At 44.5% G+C, this 25,728-nt stretch overlaps 1 long non-coding RNA gene across 1 annotated transcript; it reads left to right on the top strand.

Moving 5' to 3' along the window:
- The first annotated feature begins 1,406 nt into the window (after positions 1-1,406).
- Positions 1,407-23,567, top strand: LOC137325534 (uncharacterized). Its single transcript, XR_010963889.1, has 3 exons — positions 1,407-1,869; positions 6,979-9,981; positions 22,378-23,567. It is a non-coding gene; the product is annotated as an uncharacterized lncRNA (long non-coding RNA).
- Positions 23,568-25,728: the final 2,161 nt, after the last annotated feature.

Genomic DNA, 25,728 nt, shown 5'->3' with positions numbered 1-25,728 from the left:
TCGAATTGGCCGAAGACTGGCTTCCGTGATGGTGGGGATATCGGGAGGAGGCTGAGATGGATCATCCACTCGGCACTTCTGGCTGAAGATGGTTGCAAACGCTTCAGCCTTGTCTTTTGCACTCACGTGCTAGACTCCTCCGTGTCAGATCCAGGATTACAGATACATCTCCTTGTCCCAGTTAATCCTGATTTGTGTCGGTCCCTGGATTACTATTTCTCTCCTTGTCCCAGTTAATCCTCTACTGTGTCAGTCCATGGATTACAGATCCCTCTCCATGTCCCAGTTATTCTCCTGCTCTATTGGTCCCTTGATTACAGATCTCTCTCCATGTCCCAGTTGATCTTACACTGGGTCGGTCCTTGGATAACAGATCTCTCTCCATTTCTCTTTTAATCTCTTGGTATCAATCCAGTGATTACAGATCTCTCTTCATGTCCCAGTTAATCCTCCTCTGTTTCAGTTCATAGATTACAGATCTCTCTCCATGACCCTATTAATCCCTCTGTGTCAATCCCTGGATTACAGATCTCTTTCCGTATCCAAGTTAATCCTCTTCTGTTTCAGTCCCTGGATTACAGATCTCTCTCCATGTCCCAGTTAATCTTACACTGTATGTCGGTCACTGGATTTCAGATCTCACTCCGTATCCAATTTGATTTTATATGAGTCAGTCTCTGGATTATAGATCTCTCTCCTTGGCCCAGTTAATCCTCCTGTGCGTTGGACCCTATATTATAGATCTCTCTCCCTGTCTCAATTAATCCCGATTTGTGTTGGTCCCTGGATTACGGATCTCTCTCCCTGACTCAGTTATTCCTCCTCTGTTGCAGTCTCTGGATTATAGATCTCTCTCCATATCCAAGTTGATCATCTGTGTGTCAGACTCTGGATTGCAGATCTCTCTCCATGTCCCAGTTATTCCTCCTCTGTGTCAGCTTCATGGATTACAGATTTCTTTCCATATCCCAGTTAATCCTCCTCTGTGCCTGCCCATGGATTCGAGCTCTCTCTCTGTATTTCAATCATTCCTCCTCTGTCAATTTTGATTACAGACCTCTTTCCACTTCCCAGTTAATACTTCTCCGTGTCAGTCGCTGGATTTCAGATCTCTCTCCTGAAGGATTTTGGACTACTGGACGATTCAACATAAACCAGTCCCTTTAAAGATTGGGACATTCACTTGGATAGTACATTTACAGTACATTTGAAAGTAAGTGTTAACTTGCCCTGGACATTACAGTATAAACGCACAATTGCAAAACACCAAAGTGCAAACCATTTAAATTGGATAGTTGAACATCACTTTAACACTGCAGGAGCAATAAAGTACAGAAACTGTAGTCAGGCTGCAACTTTCAAGAACAACTGATAAGCAGAAGCTTCCAGAAGGTTATCGATGTCAACAACAACTGCGAAGGACAAAGAACTGATAGGACACCGTGTAGAGAGGAGGATATAAGGGTTTCACACGGTCCATGAGTGGTCCAACCAGCCACCCATCTTAATGCTATGGACAAATTGGGCCTTCTCATAACTTGGTTCACCCCTATTTGCTCAGAAGCAGATAAAGATAAGACATCGTAGCAGTCAAAATAGACAGACAATAGACAACATCAGAGAAGCTGGAAGAAGTTTCAAGAGTTAACGACTGCAGCATGAGTTCCTCCAACCAGACTGTGTTTCTGATCTTTGACAAAAAGACTTTGATTCTGAGCTTTGACCAAACCACTTTGTCTCTAAACTTTGATGAAAAGACAAACCTTGATGAGAAGAACTTCAACACATCACCTGTTACCACAGTAATCAGCTCCCTACTTTTGGACCTAAACGGCTGCATTGACCTAGACGACTGCTTTGATACATAAGGTTGTATGAGTTACTTGCTCGCTTTGCTTCGTGCCTCTTTTAAATCATTAAGTAAGGAACGTTGCGAACCTCCACTTGTATTATCGGGTAGAGTAATCCTTGTATTAATTGAGTTGCTTTATGCTTGCCATGTGCTCTTTTTAAATTACTAAATAAAGAATCACTTTGATTCACAAAACTACCCCGTCGGATCGCTTTCTTTGCCTGAACTACCGTCCCGTTCCTTGAATCTCTGGGGAAGACCCTAAATTCCCTACATAATGGCGCCCGAATGGTCAGGGACTTTAACATAGTTCAACAAAGAATGTGTAATAGTGCACGTGAAAGGACACCGCAGAACAAAAGCTAAAGAGAATTCCTTGGCCAACGTAGGAGGATATAACAAGCAGGGTGAAGAAAAATACTGGAGCCACGTTTAGACAGAAAACAGGGAACGGAGTTTTCTGGGTAGGAACGGGTAGAAGGTATAAACTGAGCGAAATTATTCTGCAGGTTAGGTAAGGCGTGTGGAATATAAAATGGAAGCGGCAGTTCAAAATTACATGGCAAAGAAGTTGCCAAAGAGTGAGGAATAGTTCCCGGTTGAGGACCATCAGGTGGACACCTTCAAAGTATACGATGATATGTGGATACATATGTTAACAGAGAGGCCGAATTTTTTTTTAAAAAGGCTATAGCTGTATGGCTCCCAGCCTTCAGTAAACAATAAAAGAGTGATGAGAAGCAGAAGGCAAGGCAGAAATATCGGATCTAAAGCAGGCCCTAGAAGAGGTAAAGGCACAGTTGGGGAGTGTTATGATAGAAAAGACAGGTTTAGGCACAGAAGTATCAGGACTAAAGCGGGCATTGGAAGAGGCAGAGAAAAAGTTAGAAAAGACACTTGATGCGAAACGGGAGGGACAAAACAGTGAAACACGTGTCCAAACTCTACAAGGCTATGTAGAGTACTTTCAGACCCTGGCAGTGGTGAAAGAAACTGAACTATGCAGGAAACTCAACGTGAGACATTACAGCACTTGCACAAAATAGTTATGGAATGGGATGATCTAAAGGCAGCCATACGAGTACAGATAAACTTCAATAAAGAACTTCATAGAGGAACAGAACTATCTCCTTCCCATTGTAGATGTAAGATAGCTGAGTTAGAAAAAGACCTGCAAGTAAAACAAGGAATTATCTGCTCCATGAAAGGAGATGATAGTGATGGTGATTTAGATGACCAGGATTGGGGTGAGTTAAAGAAAGATCAGCCATGGGATGAGTGCCCCTCTCTCAGTTTGGCAGACATAGAAAACTGTATCACCACTGCCTTAAAAGGGGTGGTACTACCAACCGCCCCTCCTGCTTCGGTACAAGGGGTACCCAATGCTCCTCCTATGTGCGTAATCGAACAACAAGGGATTCCAGTGGTTAATTTGCCGCCCCCCGCCCCCAATGATGGGGACAGGCCTCTCCTAAGTATTTGTGCCCGTTACAGTATAACTTACATGGACGACCGTGCGTAACCGCTGTGGTTGGAGGCCACCGTGGCATATATTTCGTTGACACGGGAGCATCCAGAACTGTCAAATCTGTACGAGAACCGAGGGAATCTCCGTTTTCCTCTGGGACGCCCTCTAAATTAGGTGGATTTACGGGGAAACTCCCAGGTGGGTGTTGAATCCCAGCCAATTCCTATCAAGATAGGATCTAGTGAGGGCAAACAAGTGGGTGATCTAATGAACGGTGTCTCAAAGAAGGAACAGGAGGAGAAGGGGCAATTGTTAGGGCATCATATATTAACGAGGGCAAACAATATTACCTTTAATAGAGAGAAGTCAAAGATGTGAGGTATTGGCACGAAATGTAATGGAATTAAAGCATGATCTGGGTGAGGTGGAATTAAATAGGGATGACCTGAAGAGTAGCTTTAGACAAACGATACAAACCCGACATGAATTGGAGCCAGGAGGCTCGCAACTCATGGTTGCAGTTTTAGATGAGGAGCCTGTATCGTTAAAACAGACCACGGTACGGTTATTGCCTCCACGCTCAGTCGGCAGGACTCGCAGCTAAAGGAAGAGCTAAAGGAAAAAGAAAATAAGCAGAAACAGTTAGAAATAGAAGCGCAGGAGAAGGAAATCCAGCAATTTGGAGATGAGATTGTTGACCAACGAGCAGCAGGAGCTTGTTCAGAAACATTTAAAGTTTCTGTAGAAAGGGACCGTCTCCAAACTCAGAGCGAAAAGGGAAAATGTGAGAGGTGTAAAGTTGCAGGAGTGAGAGAGGCAGTCAAAGAGGTTCCAGAAAGTGAACCGAGAAAGAGGCTTCCAGCAATAGAGGAGAAGGAGGACACTTTTAAACAGGTGAGCCAATACAAGCCTGATAAATGGTCTTTCCCACGAGATGTTAAATAGGTTCAAAATTGAGCTAAGGAAACTTTGGAGATTGAAAATGGAGTTCAGAGATAAAGGATAACACAGGATTTAAAACAGGAGGAAAGGGAAAAGGGAAGATTCTGCCTCTCTTCTTCTGTTACAAGCTAGAGAATTTTTCTTTCGCTTAAGTGTTTATTGCTTTACTTGTTTTAAATCACTTCGACCATTTACAAAACGTTAATATGAATGTATTTACATCTTGAGAACACAAAGAGAAGGACTTGGAGTTGGAAATTCCAAATTCAGCCGTCCTGTGGACATTTGTGTGTGGGATAGGCAGGGTCAATTTCAGACAGGCTGCTAGCAAAAAGGAGGGAGTGAGGCCTTGGAAGATAAGACAGAAAAGCTAGCCGGTCTCGCCCATGTTTTTTGACATATTTTGTTGGGTTTCTTTGAAATTTAGTGCTATTGTTGCAGTGCTTTAGTCAAGCGTATAAAATTTTTTTAAGTTTCCTAATTTAAGATAGTTCCCCACAGTGATAGAAGCCATGATGTGGAGATGCCGGTGATGGACTGGGGTGGACAAATGTAAGGAATCTTACAACACCAGGTTATAGTCCAACAATTTTATTTTAAAATCACAAGCTTTCGGAGATTATCTCCTTCGTCAGGTGAGTGAGTGAAAGGTTCTCAAATCGCATATCTTATATTAGGCTGGGACGGCCTCAACCGGGATCTTGGGTTCATGTCGCGCTACACGTAACCCCACCAGCAAGAGGAAAAAAAAGTTATCTGTTTTTAATATTCTCTCTCTGCCTTTCGGATCTCTTTCTCTCTGTCTGTGTAATTTGACACATTGTGTATTCAGCATACTGGGACCTACTGTTTTCCGTGGCTAACCTGTCTGAACACCAACGACACCTTTGATTGGTGTGATGGTGTCCCAGCCTAATATAAGATATGCGATTTGAGAACCTTTCACTCACTCACCTGACGAAGGAGATAATCTCCGAAAGCTTGTGATTTTAAAATAAAATTGTTGGACTATAACCTGGTGTTGTAAGATTCCTTACAGTGATAGAAGGAAATCTGATGTATCAGGAAGGAAAGTAGCAGAGTAAGGTGGCCAACCACAACCACCATGAAGGTCCAATAAAGGCACCTAAAGGAATCAGAAAGCAGACGAATTGGTTAAGAAAGGAGGAGAGGAGGGAATGAATCGGTAGAAATGGTTCCCCCAATGGAAACCAATCAGCCTGAGAAATTGCCCGACCCAATCGGATTGAAACAATTACAAAAAGAGGATCCTGTAATAAAGGCAGTCATGGTGATGCTAGAAAAGAAAGAAAGCCCAAGGGGAGAATATGCTAATCAGCCCAAATTAAAGGTGAAAAATGGGATCCCGCTGTGCGATTAAAAGTGGGTGGTACCACAGAATGAGCGCAATGCTTTTCTTTACCAAGCCCTTGACGCATCCACCTCAGGACACCCCAGTCCACGGGGAACGTTAGAAAGGCTCCAGCAAGTAAGTGGTGGCCTGGAATGAAAAGTCAGGTGGAGCATTATTGTCAAAACCGTTTAATTTGTGTACAACACAACCCGGATGCTAACGCCAAGTAGGCACTGTTGCACCACACTCGGCCGACAGCTGGCCCTTGGACAGATCGACATATCGATTATATTGGGCCCTTTCCCCCTTCCTCTCGAGGTAATTGGTGTGAATTACTGATAGTAGACATGTTCTCAAAGTGGGTAGGAGAATTTCCAACCCCCATTGCAACACCACTGCTAAAACACTGGTGAACCACATATTCACCAGATGGGGACTCCCAAAGTCCATCGTCTCGGACCAAGGTAGTCATTTTACAGGGAGGGTAATGCAAACTGCTGTGTAATTGTTAGGAATCAAAATATGATTCCATATTTCAAATAATCCTACCTCATCAGGCATAGTGGAGAGAAAGAACCGAACACTAAAAACAATGCTAAGGAAGCTATTTGAGCAATCCTGCTGCCCTTGGCATTAATGGCTATGAGATCCACTGAGTCACGTTGAACCAAGGTCTCACCCCATGAGTTAATGACAGGGAGGGTGATGAGAACCCCTGAACATTTGATGTATCAGGATATGTCTGAGCCTCAGTATCAGGCCTTGACTCAGGAGCGGTACGTTAACCAATTACGTGACCAGCTGACGTCTTTGCAGCTGTTAATATTGGACAATCTAAAAAGTTCAACAAAATGTATTTTGACTCCAAAGTCAAAGCAGTGGAATGGGATGTGGGACAGACAGTGATGGTAAAAACATACCAATCAGCAGGGCCGTTCGCAGCTCGCTTTTCTGGACCATATCCCATTGTGGATAAAGCCAGTCCATCTGTGTACAAAGTAGCCCTGAAAAAGGGAAAAGGAAAATGGGTCCATGTTAACCACTAAAACAGTACGTACATACTGTAGTGAGCCTGATGGAGGAAGAGATTACTCACCTCCCTCCTGTGCTGTGGGATGAGCAGGATGACAACACATTACGCCCACCTGTGGTAGGACAGAGAGCCCCCAGTCCTAGGCGGCTGAGACAAAGGCCAGTCCATCTGCCTAATAGGTACACTCCTCCATGGGAGTACAAACAAAGTACAAACGATGTGTAAATAGCAGAAGACATTTACACGAAACCAAATAAAGTTGATTTAAAAAAAAGTAATAAGATATTAACAAAGAGCAGACATTACCCATACATTTTGTTTCACCCTAGGTCCTGGCTTCAGACCAGATATCGGGAAAAGCAAATGAAACATCGGTATATTACATATTAATAAGGTTGGACCATGAACCTGTTGCTAGCTGTTGTGTTGAGCTGCGTTTTGCCCCTCGGTGAAGCTGGACACCTTCGGGTCAGCTGGGACTGTGTCGTCACGAGTTATACCACCAATGATACCAGGCCATGGTCAAAACTGGATTATATGTACTAGCAGGAAAAGGACTTCAATTGACATGTACGTGTATTGGCAACGGAAATGAATCAACTGCTATCAAGTGCTATCGGATGAGTGCATTCTATATGGGTGATACTAAGAATACATTTGCATTTCCTAATAGGACACGGGCAATGATAAGTTCTCTCAATTTCCCTCAGGTCTGGAAGCGACATGCTGATTGCTATGGGTGCATACCCAGAGGGGCTGGTGAGGTGTCATCCAGGTCCTCCTGCTTTAAAGTGATCAGGAATGCGGAGTTGTCAGAGGCAACTGCCCATTCGGCCTCTACCGAACGTCTGCTTGTGGACAAGGTTTATTGGTTTTCAAAACACATCAGATCCTATACAATGATTTTAAATCTTCCCTGTTCTGTTTAATTTTTCAAAAATGGCTTTGCTATCAGGTTTGTGTAATGAAACTTCTGAGAGGCTGTCCCAACAGATGTTGTCCGAGAAACTTAGACATTTTATGGAGCGAAATTCAGGTCGAGATATAAATGCAGTCCAAACAAATAAAACCACAGCCCCCATTAGAGGAAGAGAGAAACGGGGAGTAGCAGAGTGGTTGGGTATAGGGGCTACTGCAGGAATGGCTTTCCAGAACAGAATAGATATAGAAAGCATGTGGGAACATGATGAAGTCATGAGAAAGCAATTATGAAGGGGGAGAATAGAGTAGTGAAGGGGTTGTTGGATGAACAGCAACAAGTTTTGATATCTTTGCAGGAGATAGTTGATAACTTTCAGCAGACTCAGGAAAAAAATTAATGAAATGATAAGCAACACAGTGACATCCAAGGCGCCGATCTCTAAAGGCATCACGTGCAGTAAGTACGCCACATTTATGCTGTTTCAGATGAAAAATGGATTGGAGGATGTCAAGAGCAATTGTATTCCTTTTATAACTGATGAACAGCTAGATAAATGGACTGATAATAGAGGAAACCATTGTAATATTAGGCGACTGGGATCTGTATACCCAGTGAAACACCCCTGTGAAGAGTGGAGGAAAGGACAAGTTTTCACTGTGACTATTGCCATCCCACACCTTTCACCTGATCAGAAGCCCTTAGAGGTCTTGAAGGTGGAGTCCATAGGCGTCCTCGAAGGTGAAATACATAAGGAATTGGTTAATTATCCAAAGGTATTGGCAAAGAATGGGGAAACTTGGGTGGCACCAGATTTATCTTGCTGTACTCAGATCAAAGGCACGTCGATGTGTTGGTGCAATGTCATCCAGAATATTGTGCTGGCTTGTGGTTTCACCCTAGATGAGCACTCCCACAATTGTGCTGTTAGTATCCAAAAATGGAAATCAGGACGTGCAAGGCACGGGTACATGGGGACGAGGTCGTTACTGTGTGATGACATCGGACTTGGCTTATCGCCAAGGAACACAAGAGTGCCCTGTATTAACTCCATCATTTTGCTTCACTCCTGAGTTACCTTTGAGAACTGCAAGTTCAGTCCTGATCCCAGTAAATGTTCATAATGCTACGGAAATTCAGGTGGAGATCGGTTTAAAAGGGGAAGCCCTGAAAGCCGTGATCCAGTTTGGACATCTCATACCCCCACTATCCTTGAGTCTTAAATCCATCATAGAATGTACTAAAACTTCGCAGAAGCACCTTGTGAAAATGTAGCAAGACAATGAGAACATAGATAAAGTGATAAACGTGCTCGGTGCTCATGAGTGGTGGGAGACAGTATATAATGTTGGACAACACCCATGGATTAGAATGATTAGTTTGGCTTTAATCTGTACGCAATGTGTACTAGTGTTTATTATGATAATATGCTTATGTGTAAAGTGACGTTTAATCCACAAGCATGGCAAAGCAATATTCTTTCTGCATATGTCACGGCAAACCCGTCCTACACAGGAACATGACCCAATGATAAAGAAAACTGAACAACCATGGACAATGCTCAAAGTGTGTGAATGTGGATCGGTCAAAAGATTAGTCAGGTCCACTTGAGGAGGGACTGTAAGGACTTTGGACATTGGGTCAAACCCCATTTTACACTTTTGAACTACTGGATGATTCAACATAAATCAGTCCCTTTAAAGATTGGGACATTCACTTGGATAGTACATTTACAGTACATTTGAAAGTAAGTGTTAACTTGCCCTGGACATTACAGTATAAACGCACAGTTGCAAAACAGCGAAGTGCAAACCATTTAAATTGGATAGTTGAACATCAGTTTAACACTGCAGGAGCAATACAGTACAGAAACTGTAGTCAGGCTGCGACTTTCAATAACAACTGATAAGCAGAAGCTTCTAGAAGCTTCCAGAAGGTTTTCGTTGTCAACAACAACTGCGAAGGACAAAGAATTGATAGGACACCGTGTAGAGAGGAGGATATAAGGGGTTCATACGGTCCATGAGTGGTCCAACCAGCCACCCATCTTAATGCTATGGACAAATTGGGCCTTCTCATAACTTGGTTCACCCCTATTTGCTCAGAAGCAGATAAAGATAAGACATCGTAGCAGTCAAAATAGACAGACAATAGACAACATCAGAGAAGCTGGAAGAAGTTTCAAGAGTTAACGACTGCAGCATGAGTTCCTCCAACCAGACTGTGTTTCTGACCTTTGACAAAAAGACTTTGATTCTGAGCTTTGACCAAACCACTTTGTCTCTAAACTTTGATGAAAAGACAAACCTTGATGAGAAGAACTTCAACACATCACCTGTTACCACAGTAATCAGCTCCCTACTTTTGGACCTAAACGGCTGCATTGACCTAGACGACTGCTTTGATACATAAGGTTGTATGAGTTACTTGCTCGCTTTGCTTCGTGCCTCTTTTAAATCATTAAGTAAGGAACGTTGCGAACCTCCACTTGTATTATCGGGTAGAGTAATCCTTGTATTAATTGAGTTGCTTTATGCTTGCCATGTGCTCTTTTTAAATTACTAAATAAAGAATCACTTTGATTCACAAAACTACCCTGTCAGATCGCTTTCTTTGCCTGAACTATCGTCCAGTTTCATGAATCTCTGGGGAAGACCTTAAATTCCCTGCACTCTGTGTCCAACTTGATTGTCTGTGAATCAGTCCATGGATTACAGATCTCTTCATGTCCTAATCTGTGTCAATACCTGTATGACTGAACTCGCTCTGTGTCCCAATTAATCCTCTTGTTTGTCAGTCCACGGATAACAGATCTCTGTCCATTTCTCAGTAAATCCTATTCTGTGTCAATCTCTGGATTTCAGGTCTCTCTCTGCCCCAGTTAACCCTCAGGTGTCAGTTGCTGGATTACAGATCTCTCTCCATGTCCCAGTTAATCCTCCTCTGTCTCATTCCATGGATTACACATTTCTCTCCGTATCCCAGTTAATCCTCCTCTGCATCTGTCCATGAATTACAGATCCCTCTCCACGTTCCAGTAATTCTTCCTCTGCGTCTGGCCATGAATTACAGATCCCTCTCCACGTTCCAGTAATTCTTCCTCTGTGTCTGTCCATGAATTACAGATCCCTCTCCACGTTCCAGTAATTCTTCCTCTGTGTCTGTCCATGAATTACAGATCCCTCTCCACGTTCCAGTAATTCTTCCTCTGTGTCTGTCCATGAATTACAGATCCCTCTCCACGTTCCAGTAATTCTTCCTCTGTGTCTGGCCATGAATTACAGATCCCTCTCCACGTTCCAGTAATTCTTCCTCTGCGTCTGGCCATGAATTACAGATCCCTCTCCACGTTCCAATAATTCTTCCTCTGTGTCTGGCCATGAATTACAGATCCCTCTCCACGTTCCAATAATTCTTCCTCTGTGTCTGTCCATGAATTACAGATCCCTCTCCACGTTCCAGTAATTCTTCCTCTGTGTCTGTCCATGAATTACAGATCCCTCTCCACGTTCCAGTAATTCTTCCTCTGTGTCTGTCCATGAATTACAGATCCCTCTCCACGTTCCAGTAATTCTTCCTCTGTGTCTGTCCATGAATTACAGATCCCTCTCCACGTTCCAGTAATTCTTCCTCTGTGTCTGTCCATGAATTACAGATCCCTCTCCACGTTCCAGTAATTCTTCCTCTGTGTCTGGCCATGAATTACAGATCCCTCTCCACGTTCCAGTAATTCTTCCTCTGCGTCTGGCCATGAATTACAGATCCCTCTCCACGTTCCAATAATTCTTCCTCTGTGTCTGTCCATGAATTACAGATCCCTCTCCACGTTCCAGTAATTCTTCCTCTGTGTCTGGCCATGAATTACAGATCCCTCTCCACGTTCCAGTAATTCTTCCTCTGCGTCTGGCCATGAATTACAGATCCCTCTCCACGTTCCAATAATTCTTCCTCTGTGTCTGTCCATGAATTACAGATCCCTCTCCACGTTCCAGTAATTCTTCCTCTGTGTCTGTCCATGAATTACAGATCCCTCTCCACGTTCCAGTAATTCTTCCTCTGTGTCTGTCCATGAATTACAGATCCCTCTCCACGTTCCAATAATTCTTCCTCTGTGTCTGTCCATGAATTACAGATCCCTCTCCACGTTCCAATAATTCTTCCTCTGTGTCTGTCCATGAATTACAGATCCCTCTCCACGTTCCAATAATTCTTCCTCTGTGTCTGTCCATGAATTACAGATCCCTCTCCACGTTCCAATAATTCTTCCTCTGTGTCTGTCCATGAATTACAGATCTCCCTCCGTATCCCAGTATTTCTTCCTCTGTGTCAAAGAAAGAAAGAAAGACTTTCATTTATATAGCGCCTTTCCCGACCTCCGGATGTCCCAAAGTGCTTTACAGCCAATGAAGTACTTTTTGAAGTGTAGTCACTGTTGTAATGTAGGGAACGCGGCAGCCAATTTGCGCACAGCAAGGTCCCACAAACAGCAATGTGATAATGATCAGATAATCTGTTTTCGTGATGTTGGTTGAGGGATAAATATTGGCCAGGACACCGGGGAGAACTCCCTTGCTCTTCTTCAAAATAGTGCCATGCGAGCTTTTGCATCCACCTGAGAGGGCAGACAGAGCCTCGGTTTAACCTCTCATCTGAAAGACGGCACCTCCGACTAAGTGCTGCACTGGAGTGTCAGCCCAGATTTTGCCCTCAAGTCTCTGGACCTGAATCCAAAGCCTTCTCACTCGGAGGCGAGAGTGCTACCATCTAGTCACGGCTATGTCAGCCCATCAATTACAGGTCACTCTCCGAATCCCAGTTAACCCTTCTCTGTGTCAGTCCATCAATTACAGGTCACTCTCCATATCCCAGTTAATCATCCTCTCTGTCAGTCCCAGGATTACAGATCTCTCCCTATGTCCCAGTTAATCATCCTCTAGGAACATATGAACAGGAGTAGGCCATTCAGCCCCTCGAGCCTGTTCCGCCATTCAGTTAGATCATGGCTGATCTGTGCCTTAATTCCATTTACCCGCCTTAGTTCCATATCCCTTAATGCCATTATCCAACAAAAACCTATCAACCTCAGTTTTGAAATTTTGAATTGGCCCCCAGCCTCAACAGCTTTTTGCGGGAGAACGTTCCAGATTTCCACTCCCCTTTGTGTGAAGAAGTGCTTCCTGACATCACCCCTGAACGGCCGAGCTCTAATTTTAAGGTTATGCCCCCTTGTTCTGGACTCCCCCACCAGAGGAAATAGTTTCTCTCTATCTACCCTATCAAATCCTTTAATCATCTTAAACACCCTAATTAGTTCACCCCTTAGACTTCTATACTCGAGGGAATACAAGCCTGGTCTATGCAACCTGTCCTCATAATTTAACCCTTTTAGCCCCGGTATCATTCTGGTGAATCTGTACTGCACCCCCTCCAAGGCCAATATATCCTTCCTGAGGTGCGGTGCCCAGAACTGAATGCAGTACTTCATTTGTATTCCTCTCTGTCAGTGCCTGGAGTACAATTCTTTCTCCATCTCCCAGTTAATCCTTCCCTCTGTCAATCCCTGGATTACAGATCTCTCTCCATCTCTCAGTTAATCCTCCCCTCTGTCAATCCCTGGATTACAGATCTCTCTCCCTATCCCGGTTAATCCTCCCCTCTGTCAATCCCTGGATTACAGATCTCTCTCCATAGCCCGGTTAATCCTCCTTTCCCCAGCCTAAATAAACTTTCTCTCTGCCCAAGCAGCACAGAGTGAGCCGATCTCCGCTCAGTACCGTCGCATGTTCTATTCCCAAACCTGCTTCTCCCTTTCACTTGACATATGTCTCTCTCCCTCCTCTGTTGCTATCACGCTCAATCTCTTTCTTACGTTCCCCCATCTCTGCACTATTCAAAACCATTTTATGTTACTCTCTGCCTTTTCTCTGTTTGACTTGAGTTTTCTTTCTCTCTCCCTTCTTCTTTTCTCTTCCCTGTATCCCTGTTACTCTCCCTTTCTCTTCCCTATGTCTGTTACTCTTCCTTTCACTCTCCTCTGTCTCTGTTACTTTCCTCCTTTCTTTCTAATTTTTCTCGTTCCCTCTCCTGTAACTCTAAAAGATAGCGATGCAATTGCTAGCACACAATACGCTCTTCCAACACTCTGATTTCTCCTGATATTTAAAATACAAAATGTGCTTCCTCAGTTGGTGTCTAAAGGTTTGTACACAGTTCAAGCGACTTCATTCACTGTGAAAGCACTGGGTGAGTGATAGTCTCACTGGATCTCATGCAGTGCTACTTGGACATTATTGAGTTAGATCTCAAAGGGGTTCATCTGTCCTTGGTGGTACCACTTATGCTGTAATGTCTGGTTCTATCTGCACCAGTGTTTATTGTCCACATGAGCCACCTGGTCTAACCCCACTCTGAAGGGTGTATACTGTTAAATATTCAGGGTGGGCCTGTAGAAACATTACAGAGGGCACCTGCCCTGATGTGGTGGTGGACTTAGGAATGACTCCCTGACGCCCCGAGAGGGGACACTTGAGGCCCTTATCGGGCAAAAGAGGAGAGGAGAAAACATGTTTCTGAATAATTTTTCCAGAATTTCTGGCCATCTCTTCGATGGTAATGAATCCCTTCGAGATCAATTATCCTTGTCTTATGAACTGCAGAGGCCTCCCTTAGGCCCAGAAATGGGGTCATGCCTGCTTCCAGTGGGGCTAAATCCTATTGGGTCAATCAAGGGTGAGTTGGGTAGAATTCCCAGGGTAGCCAGGGAATGCCACCAATGTAACGGGAGCAGGCCTAAGAAGTGCCGACGTTCCCACCCCCTCCAGCACAATATTGAGAGTAAAATACCAGGGGTGGATATGCGGTGAGAGGCACTGACTGTAGTAATATTGATAAAATAGAGAAAAACTAGAAAAGGCGCAATGCAGAGTGAGTTGGAGACTAGCAATTGAGAGAAGGATTATCTGTCGGGTGACAGGCTTTATCTCATGTCCGGGCCAGGAGTGTGAGACAGGGGCTGGAAGAACCTCCCAGATACGGGAGCAAGACTCAAGTCTCGGATGGACTTGGACTTGGCAGAGAGTTAAGAGTTGTTGAGGAGAGCAGAGGAGGAAACAGAGCTACTTGGAGGCTCCTTCGTTAATGGAGGAGACACTGAGTTTGGTTTCAGGTCAGGAATGTCGATAGATGAAGAAGGACGAAGGGTGCTTTATGAGCAATTCAATAGATTACACTCCCCCTTTAATATGAATTGAGTGCTCCCCCCATTACAGAGACCATGCCGGAATTGGTTATGTTCAGTGGGCGGGATGAAATCTCTCCACCTTTGTTTCAAAAGGAGTTTGTTAAAAGATTAATACCCAGAGAAAAGATGCACCAAGTTTAACAAACAACACTGGGCAGAGAGTGGGGTCGGGCGGGCTGATACTTGGAACAAACCAAGTGTAAAAGATATAGGGGGAGACTGCACAACTCTTTCAAGCTCCCTCAAGATAACTGAGGGTTAATTGCACACCAAAGCCTAGAACTTATTGTTTGTAGGGCATTCATCGGTGCACTATTTTAAGGGAGGCACTCTCCATGTAAAATAAACAGGCTGCCTCCTCCATTAAGATAATGGACAGAGGAATGTCACATGTGCGTTAAGATTTTGTGAGATCATATTGCAGTCATTTCTGGGCTCCAGTGTTGGAGTCAGACACACTGACACATTCCCAGAATTGTGTTTAGTCCCCAGGGGCTGAATATTATGGGGGAATATTCAAATGAAGGCTGAGCCATGGCTAGATTTCATTGACCTCATTTACTTTTATAGTCTTGGCTTTTGGGCAGGTTCCAATTGCTCTTGATACAAATGGAGCAAGCGAGGCAGTGATACAATTGAGGCTATATTCAGCTCAGTCAGTCTGGTCTTGGTGATTGAAGTGAAGTGACGGTTTCATGGAAGAAAAGTAAAGTGAGAGGACATGATTATGAAATGAACAAATCTCATGCAAGATTTGAGATTCAAAAGCATGTCCTCTGCCCCACCCCCCCACCTCTGAGTCATGGATGTGTGGAAAGGAGTCCCAAATAAAACAGTTAATTCTGTGTTCATAGAATCATAGAAATTTATGGCACAAAAGGAGGCCATTAAACCCATCGTGTCTGTGCCGGCCGAAAAAGAGCTACCCAGCCTAATCCCACTTTCCAGCTCTTGGTCCGTAGTGTTGCAGCAGTTCAAGTGCACATCCATGTACTTTTTGAGTGTGATGAGGGTTTCTGCCTCTACCACCCTTTCAGGCAGTGAGTTCCAGACCCCTAACATCCTCTGCATGAAAGTAATTCTCCTCAACTCCCCTCTAATCCTTCTACCAATTACTTTAAACCTATGCCCCCTGGTTATTGACATCTCTGCTAAGGGAAACAAGTCCTCCCTATCCACTCTATCTAGGCCTCTCATATTTTTATACACCTCAATTAAATCTCCCCTCAGCCTCCTCTGTTCCAAAGAAAACAACCCCAGCCTCTCCAATCTTTCCTCATGGCTAAAATTCTCCAGCCCTGGCAACATCCTCGTAAATCTCCTCTGTACCCTCTCTAGTGCAATCACATCTTTCCTGTAATGTGACCAGAACTGTACGCAGTACTCAAGCTGTAGCCTAACTAGTGTTTTATACAGTTCAAGCATAACCTCCCTGCTCTATGCCTCGGCTCGTTCCTTATGCCTTTTTAACCACCTTATCTACCTGTCCTGCTACCTTCAGGGATCTGTAGACATGTACTCCAAGGTCCCTCACTTCCTCCACACCTCTCAGTATCCTTCCATTTATTGTGTATTCCCTTGCCTTGTTTGCTCTCCCCAAATGCATTACCTCACACTTCTCTGGATTGAATTCCATTTGCCATTTTTCTGCCCACCTGACCAGTCCATTGATATCTTCCTGCAGTCTACAGCTTTCCTCCTCACTATCAACCACACGGCCAATTTTTGTATCATCTGCAAACTCCTTAATCATACCCCCTACATTTAAGCCTAAATCATTGATATATACCACAAAAAGCAAGGGACCTAGTACCAAGCCCTGCGGAACCCCACTGGAAACAGCTTCCAGTCACAAAAACACCCTTCGACCATTACCCTTTGCTTCCAGCCGCTGAGCTAATTCTGGATCCAACTTGCCACTTTTCTTTGGATTCCATGGGCTTTTAGTTTTCTGACCAGTCTGCCATATGGGACCTTGTCAAAAGCCTTGGTAAAATCCATGTAAATTGCATCAAAAGCACTACCCTCATCGACCTTTCTTGTTACCTCCTCGAAATATTCAATCAGGTTAGTCAGACACGACCTTCCCTTACCAAATCCATGTCGACTGTCCTTGACTAATCCGTGCCTTTCGAAATGATTAATACTGTCCCTCAGAATTTTTTCCAATAATTTGCCCACCACCGAGGTTAGGCTGACTGGCCTGTAATTACTCGGTCTATCCCTTTCTCCCTTTTTAAACAATGGCACAATGTTAGCAGTCCTCCAGTCCTCTGGTACCATGTCTGTAGCCAGGGAGGATTGGAAAATGATGGTCAGAGCCTCCGTTATTTTCTCCCTTGCTTCTCTTAACAGCCTGGAATACATTTCATCTGGGCTTGGCAATTTATCTACTTTCAAAGATGCTAAACCCCTTAATACTTCCTCTCTCAACATATTTATCCCACCAATATTTCACACTCCTCCTCTTTAACTACAATGTCTGCATCGTCCTCCTCTTTTGTGAAAACAGACGCAAAGTAAAAGTTAAAGAGATTCAAACTCGGATATAGAACTGGGGAATGTGGTGTGGTGGGATGGGATGGGCTGGGGGGACCTGAGTGGAAGTTTGGGGATTTGGAATTAGGGAGAAGCAGACAACCTATGCCCAACTGTTATGATCTGGAATGCACTGCCTGAGAGGTTGATGGAAGCAGATTGAATAAAAAGAATGAAGAAAGACTTGCATTTATATAGCACCTTTCACAGCCTCTGGATGCCCCAAAGCACTTTGAAGCCAATGCGGTAGTTTTGAGGTGTTGTAATGTAGGAAATGCAGCAGCCAATTTGAGCACAGCAAGATCCCATAAACAGTAATGTGATAATGACCAGATAACCTGTTTTTAGTGATGTTGGTTGAGGGATTAGTAATGTCAAAAGGGAATTGGATACATACTTGAAAAGGAAACATTTGCAGGGATATGAGGAAAGAGCAGGGGAGCGGGGCTAATTGCGTAGCTCTTTCAAAGAGCCGGCACAGGCACGATGGGCCGAATAACCTCCTTGTGTGCTATATGATTCTATGATTCCAATAAGTTACTTGAAGGCTCTTTGGAGCAATCAATAGCCTGCTGCAGAGGTAGATTATGATGCAGCACATTGTGAGGACAGGAGAGTCCTTAGAGCATGAAGTGGGAGCATTGGGCTGTGCTCATCCACAAGGGTGCAGGATTACATGAAAAATTAATCAAAATCAGTTTTCCATTGGCTATGGTGAAAATGGTTCCTCTGGTCTAGTGCCAATGTCTCTAGCAAAGCCGTTAGGGCATCTTCAGAGGTCTGGAGAGAGCATTACAAGGAGCTGGTGCCTGTAATAAGGAACTACATCGAGGCGGATGGTGGAAAAACTGATATTTGATGCATAGAATGAACCCGTCCGATGAGAGGAAGTGGAGTCTGCACTTTATTGTCCAGCTAATGGTAGGCTGCTAAGTTGTTGTATTATTCATATCTTCACACTCTCAGTGTGGGGCAGTGAAAGGATTTGCAGTCTGATTAACAGTATGACAGGCCGCGAGCTGAACGCTTCTTCTATGGGCGTAACTATCTTTATGCTAACCGATAGGGGGGTTAGTTCAATATGGCAAGAGGGTTATATGGACCCCCACAATGGGGGGGGGGGGGCGCGGAGACGCTGTCCACACCCGCCAGATGTTGAGTATCCCACTGGGTGTCAAACCAGAATTCAGAGCCAGAGCTCTAGTCTCCACTCACCGGGTCTGTCTGGAGTGTTGCTCGAACCCTGCATCTTCTGACTCAGAGCGAGGAACCGTTACCACTAAGCCAAAGGGTTGGTGTGGACAGCATTTGTGCTGAAATCCTAAAAGCTGCTTTAAGTATAGGGGTGAGGTGGGGGAGGTGGGTGGGGGGGTTTGGGAAGTGGAACAGCAAAGGTGACATTAATCGCTAGTGAAAGCTCCAGCTATTACAGACATCGGAGTCAACGGACAGCGAAAGAAGGTGGTCCATTGCCAGAAGAGATGGGTATGGCTGAGATTTTCCGCTTCCGTGCTCACCAGCTCCCGATTTTCGCCTGCTCACATTTTGATAGGTGGAACATTGTGGCCAGGAATTTCCAGCAGCGGAGTGGGAACAGCAGCTTTGAGGAAATTCCTGCCCGCGTGGGTTGGTGAGCACTGACGTGGGAAATCCTGGCCTACAGGAGTTACCCTCGTCTGAACACGTTTGGACCACTGCATTTGTTGCAAAGCCTTATCCCTGATGTGATGGAAGCAGGACATCGTCATGGGTTAGAGAGGGAACATTTCTATGTGATAGATTTTTATATGACTTTAGATAGACAGAGTAATGCAAATCACAAATTGAGAGTTCTTTTTGTGACCAGAGGACACTCAATATATGAAACTGTCCAGAGAATCTCCAGTTTCTATGAGAGATCAGCTATCTCCATGGGAGCAGGCTGGTTGTTTGATATGTCAGTCATCTATGATACAGAAACCTTTGAACAAAAACTAATCAAACTGTTGACCCTTTGAAGGACAATGGGTATTTTAATTGTAGATTCTAATCAGACAAGGGAATGGTATTGATTGTCAATGAATACCAGGAATGAGAGCTTACCATAAGATTCATTGGCCCTGAAATTCCCCCTCAGAGCAGGACATCAGTGGAACATTCCGGTCTGCCCCCTCAGAGCATGACATCAGTGGAACATTCCGGTCTTTCCCCTCAGAGCACCACATCAGTGGAACACTCCAGTCTGCCCCCTCCGAGCACCGCGTCAGTGGAACGCTCCGGTCATTCCCCTCAGAGCACCGTCAGTGGAATGTTCCGGTTTTCCCCCTCAGAGCACCACATCAGTGGAACGTTCCCGTCTTCCCCTTCAGAACAAGCCATCAGTGGAACGTTCCCATCTTCCCCTTCAGAACAAGCCATCAGTGGAACGTTCCCGTCTTCCCCTTCAGAACAAGCCATCAGTGGAACACTCCGGTCTTCCCCCTCATTACAGCCTTGGTCCAAACATGGACAAAAGAGCTGAATTCCAGAGGTGAGGTGAGAGTAACTGCCCTTCACATCAAGGCAGCATTTGACCGAGTCTGGCACCAAGGAGCCCTAGTAAAATTGAAGTCAATGGGAATCAGGGGGAAAACTCTCCAGTGGCTGGAGTCATACTTAGCACAAAGGAAGATGGTAGTGGTTGTTGGAGGCCAATCATCTCAGCCCCAGGGCATTGCTGCAGGAGTTCCTCAAGGCAGTGTCCTAGGCCCAACCATCTTCAGCTTCTTCATCAATGACCTTCCCTCCATCATAAGGTCAGAAATGGGGATGTTCGCTGATGATTGCACAGTGTTCAGTTCCATTCGTGCTCGCATGCAGCAAGGCCTGGACAACATCCAGGCTTGGGCTCATAAGTGGCAAGTAACATTCACGCCAGACAAGTGCCAGGCAATGACCATCTCCAACAAGAGAGAGTCTAACCACCTCCCCTTGATATTCAATGGCATTAGCATTGCTGAATCACCCACTATCAACATCTTGGGGCTCACCATTGACCAGGAACTTAACCGGACCAGCCACATAAATACTGTGGCTACAAGGGCCGGTCAGAGGCTGGGTATTCTGTGGCGAGTGACTCACCTCCTGACTCCCCAAAGCCTTTCCACCATCTACAAGGCACAAGTCAGGAGTGTGATGGAATACTCTCCACTTGCCTGGATGAGTGCAGCTCCAACAACACTCACGAAGCTCGACATCATCCAGGACAAAGCAGCCCGCTTGATTGGCACCCCATCCACCACCCTAAACATTCACTCCCTTCACCACTGGCTGCAGTGTGTACCATCCACAGGATGCACTGCAGCAACTCGCCAAGGCTTCTTTGACAGCACCTCCCAAACCCGTGACCTCTACCACCTAGAAGGACAAGAGCAGCAGGCACATGGGAACAACACCACCTGCATGTTCCCCTCCGAGTCACACTTGGAAATATATCATTGTTCCTTCGTCATCGCTGGGTCAAAATCCTGGAACTCCCTTCCTAACAGCACTGTGGGAGAACCGTCACCACACGGACTGCAGCGGTTCAAGAAGGCGGCTCACCACCACCTTCTCAAGGGCAATTAGGGTTGGGCAATAAATGCCGGCCTCGCCAGCGGTGCCTACAACCCATGAACGAATAAAAAAAAAAGGGTCACCAAAGTTTATATAATAATAAACTGGTATAGACAAGGTAACCCCAAGATATTATTTCAAAGTAACCCAAAAATGGAGGGCCAAAGAAAGTAAATTTAAATTGTGAAAAGAAAATTCCAAAGGGATATTCGGAAGAACTCAAAAGTGTAAACTGTCAGCTGGGATAATAAAGATAAACTATTAAGGACATTCAAAATGTAAGATTTAACCCAATAACATATAATTTAGTATAATTATAATCAATAGTAGAAGTAGAATGAAATGTACTATGAATCTATGTATCTATAAATGTAAACTGCACTGTGTATTAATATAGTATGAACCATAAAACGTGTATTCAATAAGAAAGGGCTGGTGGGCCGAGAAGGATGCATGATGGTTATTATAGTCAAGTTTGCAATTAAATCTAACAGAAGGCTGATAGCATTGAAGTGACAGTTAACAGACCTTGGGAAAAATCACAGGCTTGAGGGAGGATGTGCTGTAATGATAAAACAGGTAGTCACGCAGGCTCAGGCCTCTCTACCTCGAGCCCCCGCAAGCTAGTGAACAGAAGTTTGTTTATACAAACGGGGTCCTGTGAAGGCTGGCAATGTGACTCTAAGATAAGGTACCGTTAAGCCTGTAACGACAAGGCACAGATCTTATTGAGGGAGGTGTTCTGTAGATGGGGAATGCCAGTTGAGGTGGATAGTGACCAGGGCCCACACTTTACAGGGGAAATCTTTACTGCCCTGCAGGAGATGCTAAAGATTAGACAAAAATTACACATTGCCCACCATCCACAGTCGTTTGGAAGTGTGGAAAGAGGCAATAGGACACTAAAAACACTGCTACCCAAAATGTGTACAGAACACCCCGCTCAATGGGCTAGCATGATGGCCCCTGTGCCTGATGGCCATACTCTCTACCCCTCACAAGACAACAGGGATCAGTCCACATGAAGCAATGACAGGGAGACAAATGCGCATACCAGGTCATGTAACCTTGGGTAGCAACACCCCTCTGAAACTACAACCGTGTAGTCAGAAGTGGATGCAGACTCTGATTGACCAGACCAACAAGGTAAACCAGTTAGTGGCAACCAACATGGGCAAATCACGACAACAGTTAAAAAAAAAATGCTTTGACAAAAGGGTCAGACCATTTGAGTATGAGATTGGAAATAAAGTTATGTTACAGAAATTCTCCCCAAAACAGCATTCTTTTGATCTTAAATGGACAGGGACTCACCGTATTGTGGATAAGCTGAACCCAGCCATCTATCTTTTGAATGTTCGGTATGGGGTAAAGGGGGAACCAAAGCTGAAGTAGTTTCACATTAACCAGATGAAAACTGTCAAGGATTAAAAGACATTATGCTTGGTCTGATTACAGGTGGAGAATGTGGACTCTTACGCTGATATTGATACTCCAAGACGTACATCAAGTAAAGAATCAAGAATCGGATTGTGCAGCCGTTTTAGGCGATAAATGTACCCTACTTTTGTATTTTGAACAGAACCACAGGTCATTGGTGGTACATAGGGTCAAACATAGTAATTCCTCCCTGGATCAGAACGCTTTCACACCTGTTGGTAGTGGCCCAGCTATTAGTCCTGATTTGTCTAGTTTCCTAGACATGTTATTTGAAACACTTAGTGCACCAGATGAGAGTCCAGTTATGGGGGATATGAACCCAAGACCTAATAGAAAGGAGCAAAAATGGGAATCTAAAATATATCCACATGAAGTATGAGGGATCGGCATAAATGCCTCACCCTCAAGGTAGGGAATTGTAAGAATTAACCCAACAACAGATATAATTTAGTATAATTATGATCAATAGTAGAAGTAGAATTAAATGTACTATGAATCTATGTATCTATAAATGTAAACTGTACTGTGTATTAATATAGTATGAACCATGTAACGTGTATTCAATAAGAAAGGGCTGGTGGGCCAAGAAGGCTGCATGATGGTTATTATAGTCAAGTTTGCAATTAAAACTAACAGAAGGCTGATAGCATTGAAGTGACAGTTAACAGAACTTGGGAAAAATCACAGGCTTGAGGGAGGATGTGCTGTAATGATAAATCAGGGAGTCACCCAGGCTCAGGCCTCTCTACCTCGAGCCCCCGCAAGCTAGTGAATAGAAGTTTGGTTATACAAACGGTCCCGTGAAGGCTGGCAATGTGACTCTGAGAAAAGGTACCGTTAAGTCTGTAATAACAAGGCACAGATGGTACCAGGAGTTGCTTGGGATGTAACTTCTAAAGGGTGAGAGACATGATTAATGGTAAGGCTGAGAGATGTGGGTGTGATAGTAAACTGCCACATAGACTGAAAAAGGGTATAAGAAGAGACCTCAAAAGCCGAGGGAGGCGCACAAGATTCTGGCAAGGAAGAAGAGAACTCTTCAGTCAACAGATCACAGCAAGAGAGAGAGAGAGAGACTGCGCCACAGTCACTTGGAGGGATACTTCTAAGGTTTCAAGGAACAGACTGTGACTATTTGTTAAGTATCACTTTGTTAAGTATCACTTTGTTTGTACTAATTGTGATGTGCTTAATAAATCAGTTTTGCCTTTAACCATAATACCAGTACCATGGTGGTCTTGTTGTTGTCACAAACCACTCCTTGGATTGGATTAAATTATAATCCCGAAAGTAGGGGCTTTAAATCCTACAAAAATGCAGCTGAATGCTGTAATGGGAGTTAGAGGATTGCAGAGATGAGCTTTGATGGGTCAGATGCTACAATGGGAGTTAGGGGGTGGGGGATGAGCTTTAATGGGTCAGTTATGTGGAGAGACTGGAGGAGCTGGGATTGTTCTCCTTAGAGCACAGAGGGTTAAGGAGGGAGTTAATAGAAGTGTTTAAAATTCTGAGTGGTTTTGATAGAGTGGATAGGGAGAAACTGTTTCCACTGGCAGGAGGGTCAGTAACCAGAGGACACAGATTTAAGGTAATTGGCGAAAATTTCAGAGGGAAAATGAGAATGTTTTTTATGCCACGAGTTGTTATGATCTGGAATGCGCTGCCTGAAAGGCTGGTGGAAGCAGATTCAATGGTAGCTTTCAAAAAGGAATTGGATAAATACTCGAGAAGGAGAAATTTGCAGGGCTGTGGGGAAAGAGCAGGGGGAGTGGGACTAATTCAATAGCTCTTTCAAAGAGCCAGCACCGTCACGATGGGCCAAATGGCCTCCTTCTGTGCTGTATGATTCTATGATGCTATAATGGGGGTTAGGGCTCTAGGGATGAGCTTCGATGGGTCGGATGGCCTTTTCTCCCCCTTGAATGTTCTTACGTAAAATTAAGTTTTGATGAAAATCCACACTCGGAATGTTAACCCGCTGACAGGCTGCTGTGTATATCCCACAGTTTCTGTTTTTATTTCTGACTTCCAATATTCACAGTATTTCTTTCTTCTATAGAATTAAGATGCTGCCCTGCTCAGTGCTTAAATCTACACCCTGTGAAAACAGTGATATTGAATTTCAGCAACATCCTCACCTGTAGGGCCGCCGGTGGCGGGTGCTGCTCTGATAGAATTTTTTTTCAATCAGGGCATTCTTCCTCGATCAGAACTGGAAGCTCAAGGTCTATAGTCCAGAGGGAAGGTAATTAAAGGGTGGGAGGGGGGGGGGAGTTCATTAAAGAGTGATCATTTCGTCCTGTATTTCTTAGTGTTCTTTTCACCCTAAATTTTATTTGGGTAAGAAGGTTGTAGGTTATGATGAGAGAAGCACAGAACTGAACTTCTTTTCCTTGGGGATGTAAGGGGTTAAAATACTGTTTGGAACAGGTTCCAAATGAAGAGGCAGGCACGTTCTTTAACTTGGACTGTGAGTGCAGAGCGAGAGGATGTGAGTATAATATTAACGAGAATTAGGCAGGACTTGAGACTGAAAGGAGTTTTTCTTTTCGCCCCAGAGACCTGGAGTCCTTTTGGTCTCTACTGCATCAGGGGATGGATTGTGGAAGCCATAGACTTTACAGTCTAATACATAATTTTCGGCTTTACAGCTACAGTGGGAGTAATTTTAACTCCCCCCCCAAGTATGGGTGGGTTGGGGGCAGTGGGCAGTAAAATGTTTTTGGAGCGGGACTGCATCCTGGCTCCAACCCGCCCACTTCCAGGTTTAACCCAGGGCGTGTTTGGATGCCCGTGCGTGCAACAGAAACCTGGAAGTCCCGCCCCACTTAAAGCCGGCGGGCTGATACGTAAAGGGGAAATGTACCTCCATTACGATAGTTGAGGCACTTAACTTCTTGCGTATTACAAATGTAGAATCAATTTAACCCTACCTGTTTGGGTTTCCTGTCGCGACTGATTCACATCAGGTGGAAGCAGGCGGGAAGGGCCGGATCATAGAAACATAGAAAATAGGAGCAAGAGTAGGCCATTCGGCCCTTCGGGCCTGCTTCGCCATTCAAAATGATCATGGCTGATCGTCTAACTCAGTACCCTGTTCCCGCTTTTTCCCCATATCCCTTGATCCCTTTAGCATTAAGAAATATATCTATCTCCTTCTTGAATACATCTGAAGACTTGGCCTCCACTGCCTTCTGTGGTAGAGAATTCCACAGATTCACCACCCTCTGAGTGAAGAAAATTCTCCTCATCTCGGTTCTAAACGGCATACCCCGTATCCTGAGACTGTGACCCCTGGTTCTGGACTCCTCAGTCATCGGGAACATCCTCCCTGCATCTTGTCTGTCTAGTCCTGTTAGAATTTTATAT

The sequence above is a fragment of the Heptranchias perlo genome, chromosome 9 (assembly GCF_035084215.1).
Source record: "Heptranchias perlo isolate sHepPer1 chromosome 9, sHepPer1.hap1, whole genome shotgun sequence".
Lineage (NCBI taxonomy): Eukaryota > Metazoa > Chordata > Chondrichthyes > Hexanchiformes > Hexanchidae > Heptranchias > Heptranchias perlo.
This window is presented reverse-complemented; position numbering and strand designations above follow the sequence as displayed.